Source organism: Mustelus asterias, chromosome 26, assembly GCF_964213995.1.
Source record: "Mustelus asterias chromosome 26, sMusAst1.hap1.1, whole genome shotgun sequence".
In the NCBI taxonomy this organism is placed as follows: domain Eukaryota; kingdom Metazoa; phylum Chordata; class Chondrichthyes; order Carcharhiniformes; family Triakidae; genus Mustelus; species Mustelus asterias.
This window is the reverse complement of record NC_135826.1, coordinates 35,794,642-35,804,044: the sequence shown is the minus strand read 5'-3', so window position 1 is coordinate 35,804,044 and position 9,403 is coordinate 35,794,642.

Here is a 9,403-nt window from a genome sequence, read left to right as displayed (position 1 = left end):
AAAACGACCGGCCCGGATGGGATACCCGGACGAGCACACAGATTCTGTGCGGATCAGCTGGCGGGGGTATTCGCAGACATCTTCAGCCTCTCTTTACAACAATCTGAGGTCCCTGTCTGCTTCAAAAAGATGACCATCATTCCAGTACCAAAGAAAAGCCAAACAGCGTGTCTTAATGACTATCGTCCGGTTTCTCTGACATCCATCATTATGAAGTGGGAACCAGAGTGCCAGAGCAGATAGTGGAGCAGGGGTAAAAAGACAGGTTAGTTCAAGCAAAATCACAAATGGAAGGGTAGAGTGTGGTGGAAATTTTTTTTTGAGGTGTGTCTATTTCAATGCCAGGAGTATTGTGGGGAAGGCAGATGAGCTGAAGGCGTGGATAGACACATGGAAATATGACATTATAGCCATTAGTGAAACTTGGCTACAGGAGGGGCAGGACTGGCAGCTCAATGTTCCAGGGTTCCAATGTTTCAGGCGGGATAGAGGCAGAGGGATAAAAGGTGGGGGGGTGGCATTGTTGGTCAGGGAAAATGTTACAGTGGTACTCAGGCAGGATAGATTAGGGAGCTTGTCTACAGAGGCCCTATGGGTGGAGCTGAGAAACAGGAAAGGTATGACCACATTAATGGGGTTGTATTATAGACCACCCAATAGTCAGCGAGAATTGGAGGAGCAAATCAACGGAGAGATAGCTGACAACTGCAAGAAACACAAAGTTGTGATAGTAGGGGATTTTAATTTTCCACATATAGATTGGGACTCGCATACTGTTAAAGGTTTAGACGGGGTAGAGTTTGTAAAATGTGTTCAGGAGAATTTTCTACATCAGTATATAGAGGTGCCAACTAGAGAGGATGCGATATTGGATCTCCTATTGGGAAATGAGTTAGGGCAGGTGATGGATGTGAGTGTGAGGGAACACTTTGGATCCAGTGATCATAATGCCATTAGTTTCAACCTGATCGTGGATAAGGATAGATCTGGTCCTCGGGTTGAAGTTCTGAACTGGAAAAAGGCCAAATTTGATGAAATGAGAAGGGATCTGGGAAGTGTGGATTGGCACAGGCTGTTCTCTGGTAAGGATGTAACTGGAAAGTGGGAGGCCTTCAAAGGAGAAATTTTGAGAGTGCAGAGTTTGTATGTTCCTGTCAGGATTAAAGGCAAAGTAAATAGGAATAAGGAACCTTGGTTCTCGAGGGAGATTGTAACACTGATTAAGAGGAAGAGAGAGTTGTATGAAATGTACAGGCAGCAAGGAACACATCAGATGCTCGAGGAGTATAAAAAGTGCAAGAAGCTACTAAAGAGGGAAATCAGGAGGGCTAAAAGAAGACATGAGGTTGCTTTGGCAGACAGAGTGAAGGAAAATCCAAAGAGCTTCTATAGGTATGTTAGGAGCAAAAGGATAGTGAGGGATAAAATTGGTCCTCTTGAAGACCAGAGTGGTACACTGTGTATGGAACCAAAAGAGATGGGGGAGATACTAAATGGTTTTTTTGCATCCGTATTTACTGAGGAAACGGGCATGGAGTCTACGGAAATAGGGCAAACTGGTAGGGAGGCCATGGAACCTTTACAGATTAAAGGGGAGGAGGTGCTCGTTGTCTTGAGGCAAATCAGAGTGGATAAATAGCCAGGACCGGACAGGGTATTCCCACGGACCTTGAGGGAAGCTAGTGTTGAACTTGCAGGGGCCCTGGCAGACATATTTAAAATGTCAGTATTCACGGGGGAGGTGCCGGATGACTGGAGGGTGGCTCATGTTGTTCCGTTGTTTAAAAAAGGTTCCAAAAGAAATCCGGGAAATTATCGGCCAGTAAGTTTGACGTCGGTGGTGGGCAAGTTATTGGAAGGTGTGATAAGGGATAGGATCTACAAATATTTGGATAGACAGGGACTTATTAGGGAGAGTCAACATGGCTTGGTGTGCGTGGTAGGTCATGTTTGACCAATCTATTACAGTTTTTCGAGGAGGTTACCAGGAAAGTGGATGAAGGGAAGGCGGTGGATGTTGTCTACCTGGATTTCAGCAAGGCCTTTGACAAGGTCCCTCATGGGAGGTTAGTTAGGAAGGTTCAGTCGCTAGGTATACATGGGGAGGTAGTAAATTGGATAAGACACTGGCTCAATGGAAGAAGCCAGAGAGTGGTTGTGGAGGATTGCTTCTCTGAGTGGAGGCCTGTGACTAGTGGTGTGCCGCAGGGATCGGTGTTGGGTCCATTGTTGTTTGTCATCTATATCAATGATCTGGATGATAATGTGGTCAATTGGATCAGCAAGTTTGCTGATGATACAAAGGTTGGAGGTGTAGTGGACAGTGAGGAAGGTTTTCAAAGCTTGCAGAGGGATTTGGACCAACTAGAAAAATGGGCTGAAAAATGGCAAATGGAATTTAACACAGACGAGTGTGAGATATTTGGAAGGACAAACCAAAGAAGAACGTACAGGGTAAATGGTAGGACTCTGAAGAGTGCAGTTGAACAGAGGGATCTGGGAATACAGGTACAGAATTCCCTAAAAGTGACGTCACAGGTGGATAGGGTCGTAAAGAGTGCCTTTGTTACATTGGCCTTTATAAATCGGAGTATCGAGTATAAAAGTTGGAGTGTTATGGTAAGGTTATATAAGGCATTGGTGAGGCCGAATTTGGAGTATTGTGTACAGTTTTGGTCACCTAGTTACAGGAAGGATGTAAATAAGATTGAAAGAGTGCAGAGAAGGTTCACAAGGATGTTGCCGGGACTTGAGAAGCTGAATTAGAGAGAGAGATTGAATAGGTTAGGACTTTATTCCCTGGAGCGTAGAAGATTGAGGGGAGATTTGATAGAGGTGTATAAGATTTTGATGGGTATAGATAGAGTGAATGCAAGCAGGCTTTTTCCGCTGAGGCTAGGGGAGAAAAAAACCAGAGGGCATGGGTTAAGGGTAAAAGGAGAAAAGTTTAAAGGGAATATTAGGGGGGGCTTCTTCACGCAGAGAGTGGTGGGAGTGTGGAATGAGCTGCCGGATAAAGTGGTAAATGCGGGGTCACTTTTAACATTTAAGAAAAACTTGGACGGGTTCATGGATGAGAGGGGTGTGGAGGGATATGGTCCAAGTGCAGGTCAGTGGGACTAGGCAAAAAATGGTTCGGCACAGACAAGAAGAGCCAAAAGGCCTGTTTCTGAGCTGTAATTTTCTATGGTTCTATGGTTCTATGGAAGTGCTTCGAAAGGCTAGTCATGACGCGAATCAATTCCAGCCTCTCGATTGCCTGGATCCACTACAATTCACCTACCGCCGCAGACGCCATCTCCCTGGCCCTGCACTCAACCCTGGAACACCTAGATAACAAAGACATCTATGTCAGACTCCTATTTATTGACTACAGCTCAGCCTTCAACACCATTATTCCCATGAAACTCATCTCCAAACTCCATGGCCTGGGCCTCAGCTCCTCCCTCTGCGACTGGATCCTGAACTTCCTAACCCATAGACCACAATCAGTATGGATAGGCAACAACACCTCCTCCATGATTATCCTCAACACCAGTGCCCCACAAGGCTGTGTCTTCAGCTCTGTACTATACTCCTTATACATCTACGATTGTGTGGCCAAATTCCCCTCCAACTTGATTTTCAAGTTTATTGACAACACCACCGTAGTGGGTCGGATCTCAAACAATGATGAGACAGAGTACAGGAATGTGATAGAGAATCTGGTGAACTGGTGCGGCAACAATAATCTCTCCCTCAATGTCAACAAAATGAAAGAGATTGTCATCAACTTCAGGAAGCGTAGAGGAGAACATGCCCCTGTCTACATCAACGGGGAAGAAGTAGAAATAGTCGAGAACTTCAGGTTTTTAGGTATCCAGATCACCAACAACCTGTCCTGGTCCTTCCATGCCGACACTATAGTTAAGAAAGTTCACCAACTCCTCTACTTTCTCAGAAGACTAAGGAAATTTGACATGTCAGCTACGACTATTGCCAACTTTTACGGATGCACCATAGAAAGCATTCTTTCTGGTTGTATCACAGCTTGGTATGGCTGCTGCTCTACCTAAGACTACAAGAAACTACAAAAGGTCATGAATGTAGCCAATCCATCACGCAAACCATCCATTGACTCTATCCACACTTCCCGCTGCCTCAGCAAAGCAGCCAGCATAATTAAGGACCCCTCGGACACCAGATATAATCTCTTCCACCTTCTTCCGTCGGGAAAAAGATACAAAGTCTGAGGCCACAAACCAACTGACTTGAGAACAGTTTCTTCCCTGCTGCCATCAGACTTTGGAATGGACCTACCTCGCACTAAGCCGGTCTTTCTCTACACCCTAGCTATGAATGTAACACTACATTCTGCACTCTCTCATTTCCTTCTCTCTGTACAGTATGTTTTGTCAGATGGGTTCCATAGATGTAGGTCCTGGGAGTTTGTGTGGAGAACAAAAAATGTGCATCTTTATACACAGATTTGCAATCCCCTCATAAACCAATCTGCCCGATCTAAATCAATGCAGCAGGAAAGATGTTTTACAAGGAATCCCTAGCCTCACCACTTAATACAACACCATTTAAATGGCTGCTGCAATCACGAATAATGAAGGAAAAATATTGGCAAGAAGATTCCTTGCAGAATGCAAAAATGGTGGACCTTATTGTTCAATGGTTCAATTGATCTGTGGTTGATTAAACAACTCTGGTAACCAATCAGCTCACCGTGCTTGATGGGTTAAGCCTGGACGCTGACTCAGAGTTAAATTAAACAGAAAACCTAGAAGCTGAGTCATAAACATGGGTGCAGACATTTTGTGATTGCAGAGATATTTCAAAACCAGTACATAAACCTATTGCACACTTCGAAACTCATGCCATTTTTGATTTACGACATATTAAATGTATTGTAAGGATTTCTGCACATGCGCTTGTCTGGAAATGGCCACACATGCACAGTTAGTATTTTTTACATTCTTTAGGCTGAGAGCTAGCCCTGCCCACCTGTGTAGAAGACAAAAAGTGAAACTGCATGAAACTGCAGGTCAGGTGACCTGAACCAAAGCACCATTGCAGAGCGTGACTCCCAAGTAGGAGGACACACGGAAGGCGAAGAAGAGAAGGTCCCAAACCAAGTAGAAGATTCCAAACTAGGGAGTGGGACTGAAAGAGGTCCCAGGCAAGGGCAAAGACAGGAGTCAGAGATAGCTCCCACTGAGTCCAGATAAATGACAGGAGCAGAGAAATACACTCCACGTTAAAGATAAAGCTGCAAGGAGCAGACTTGAAGTAAGGTGGACAATTCAGAGGAAGTTTTATGAGATTGATTCCTGGAATGAGAAGGTAGTATTATATGGATAGATTGGACAGACTGGGTTTGTTTCCACTGGAGTTTGGAAGAGCGAGCTGTGACTTGATTAAAGAATAATTCTTGTAAACTCTGGGGAGAATTTTACAGAGCATGAACCATCTCCACCTGAAATCGGGGGCCGAGATGTCGAGCCTGTATCTTGATATCATTGTGCCCTCACGCGATATTTCAGTTGGTAGACACACGTGAGAGTCGGAATTGCCCGTGCCGACAGTTGGCCAGGCAGTGTTCGCATTATCCACCATTCTTGATCCAGGGCGGGATAAAATGTCCAGGATAAAATAAAATAAAATAGAAAAAAGAAAAGGGTTGAGGTATTGTTATATATTTAAATGGTTGCATGATTGCTTTAAGAGCCATTTGATGGTGATGTCATTGGGGTGTTTCACAGGCTCCTGTTTAGTTTCATTTCTTGTTCTTTCCAGAGAGCATCTCTTTCAATAAACCTGTTGTGCGTTACTTTGAATTTACATGTGCAAACCTTGTCTTTTGCTTTTTTGTTTGAAACCCACAATCTCTAACATAGTTAGGACGTTAAAGGTATGATGTCCCAGTTGCTTGATTCTGCATCATAGAAATCATTTGCAACATTTCTTTGGTGTAAATGTCATTGGAACAATACTGCAGCTTCCTGAGGCAGCTCTCAACCTGCAGAGAACTTGTTGAAAACGACCACCTACACCGTCACTTCTCTCAGGGCCCATCCTCTTCCCACCCTCCACAGCAGCACTCTGCCTTTCAGAGCGTGTTTTTCATAGAATCATGGAACCATACAGTGCAGAAGAGGCTCTTTGGCCCATCGAGTCTGCACCGACACATTAGAAACACCCGAACTCCCACCTAATCCCATCTGCCAGCATTGGCCCATAGCCCCGAATGTTATGATGTGCCAAGTGTTCACCCAGATACTTTTGAAAAGATGTGAGGCAACCCACCTCTACCACCCTATGAGGCAATGCTTTCCAGATGGTCACCACCCTCTGGGTAAAAAGGATTTTCCTCACACCACCCCCCCGCTAAACCTCCTCCCCCTCACCTTGAACCTATTTTCCTTTGTGATTGACCCTTCAACTAAGGGGAACAGCTGCTCCTTATCCATTCTGTCCATGTCTCTCATAATCTTGTACACCCTGACCAGGTCGCCCTTCCGTCTTCTCTACTCCAATGAAAACAACCAAAGCTCTCTTTGTAACTTAAATTTTCCATCCCAGGCAGCAGCCTGGTGAATCTCCTCTGCACCCCCTCCAAGTGCAATCAAATCCTTTTGATAATGTGGTGACCAGAACTGCACACAGTACTCCAGCTGTGGCCTCATCAAAGATCTATACAACTCCAACATGACTTTCCTGTTTTTGTAATCTATGCCTCGATTGATAAAGGCAAGCATCCCATATGCTTTTTTCACCACCCCATGAACATGCCCTTCTGCCTTCAGAGATCTGTGGACAAACACACCAAGGTCCCAGTAGTCCTACCATTCATTGAGTACTTTCTTGTCAAATTATTTCTTCCAAAGTATATCACCTCACACTGTTCAGGGTCAAATTCCATCTGCCACTTATCTGCCCATTTGACCATTTTGCCTATATCTTCTTGTAGCCCAAGACACTCAACCTCACTGTTAACCACCCCTCCAATCTTTGTATAATCAGCAAACCTACTAATCCTACCCCCCACATAGACATCAATGTCATTTATATAAATGACGAATAATAGGAGGCCCAACACGGATTCCTGTGGTACGCCACTGGACACTGGCTTCCAGTCACTAAAGCAGCCTTCTGTCATCGCCCTCTGTCTCCTACAACTGAGCCAATTTTGAATCCACTTTATCAAATTACCCTGTATCCCATGTGAATTTATCTTCTTTATAAGTCTCCCATGTGGGACCTTGTCAAAGTCTTCGCTGAAATCCACATAAACTACTGGGGGTAGGGCCTGGGTGGGATTGTGGTCGGTGCAGACTCGATGGGCCGAATGGCCTCCTTCTGCACTGTAGGGTTTCTATGTTTCTATGTAACTGCACTACCCTTATCAACACGCCTGGTCACCTCCTCAAAAAATTCAATCAAATTTGCTAGATATGACCTCCCTCTGATGAAGCCATGCTGACTACTCCTGTTCATGATTTGCCTCTCCAAGTGGAGATAGATACTCTCCTTCAGAAGTTTCTCGAATAGTTTCCCTACAACTGATGTGAGACTCACTGGTCTGTAGATCCCTGGTTTATCTCTTCAACCCTTCTTAAATAATGGAACCACATCCCCCATGTCCAGAGAAGAATTGAAAATTTGGGTCAGAACCCCTGCAATCTCCTCCCTTGCCTCCCACAGCAGCCTAGGGCACAATTCATCTTAACTTGGAGATTTATCCACTTTTAATGCTGCCAACACCTCCAATACCTTATCCTTCCCGATGTCAATTTGCTCAAGAACTTCACAGTCTCTCTCCCTGAATTCCACACCATCGTCCTCATTCTCTTGGGTGAAGACAGATATGAAGTATTCATTCGAGACTCTACCAATGTCCTCTGGCTACACCCACGGATTGCCCCCTTGGTCCCTTAGGGACCCTACACTTTCCTTGATTATCCTCTCATGTTTCCCTCTGGCTGGCTGTTAATTGGCTAGCCAGAGTGAAATCGCACTCCGGGGCTGATTGCAGCTGCAAGCGCATTTTGTACCTCTTGCATGCACCCGATGTGCTAAAACCTGAGGCCTACGTAACAATTCTTTATAGACTGTCCATTGCCTGTGCACCTTTTAATGTATTTTCCCGATCCACCTCAATCAATGTTCCCCTTATACCTGCATAATATTGGCGGCATGGTGACACAGTGGTTAGCACTGCTGCCTCACAGTGCCAGGGACCTGGGTTCAATTCCGGCCTTGGGTGACTGTCTATGTGGAGTTTGCACATTCTCCTTAGTTCTGCATAGGTTTCCTCCGGGTGCTCCGGTTTCCTCCCACAGTCCAAAGATGTGCAGGTTAGGACAATTGGCCATGCTAAATTGCTCCTTGGTTTCAGAGGAATTAGTAAGGTGGATGTGTGGGATTACAGGGATCAAACATGGGTGGGATTGTTGTCGGTACAGACCCAACGGGCCAAATGGCCTCCTCTGCACTGTAGGGATTCTATGATTCTTCTTCTCTGATTCTAATTTCCTTTGTTCAAATTTAACACCCTGATTGAACAATCTCACCCACAAACATAATGTAAAATTCTGTCACATCTTGGTCACTCAATTGTCCATAAAGATTTTTTTTAACAAGATTCCACATTGCTCAGAACATCTGTCACTTTAAGTTGCAATCCTAATGCTTCACATGTGGCCCTCCCAGTGCTGCTGTCCAATTTGAATAGCTCGTAAAAGTTTAGATGATTGCACTGACCAATCAAGTCACTATATAAAAAAAAATAACTGGTGCCTCAGGTCAGGATACTGCTGAGGATCCAACTATTGCTGTAACACCCACCCCCAGGGGGGAAAATGTGGAGTCAAAATAAAAAGCAATATGTTTCGCATTCTAACACAAGGGTTTGTGGTTACAATTATAATTTAAATGTATCTGCTTTGTATGAACTGGAAGGGAATAAGTCCACTTGATTGTAAAAACAACTTTGAGAGAGAGTTGGATAAGTAGCTAGCAAGAAAGATGAGAGAGGGCTGTTTTGTTTTATTCATTCGTGGGGCATGGGCGTCGCTGGCTGGGCCAGCATTTATTGCCCATCCCTAGTTGCCCTTGAACTGAGTGGCTCGCTAAGCCATTTCAGAGTTCAGTTGAGAGTCAACCACATTGCTGTGGCTCTGGAGTCACATGTAGGCCAGACCAGGTAAGGATGGCAGATTTCCTTCCCTAAAGGAACAAGATGGGGTTTTTCTGACAATCGACAATGGTTTCATGGTCATCAATAGATTCTTAATTCTAGATATTATTTATTGAATTCGAATTCCACCATCTGCCGTGGCGGGATTCAAACCCAGTGCCCGACTCACTCCTGTCCCCTCTCCACTACCTCTGGCCTACTTGAGAACATGTTACG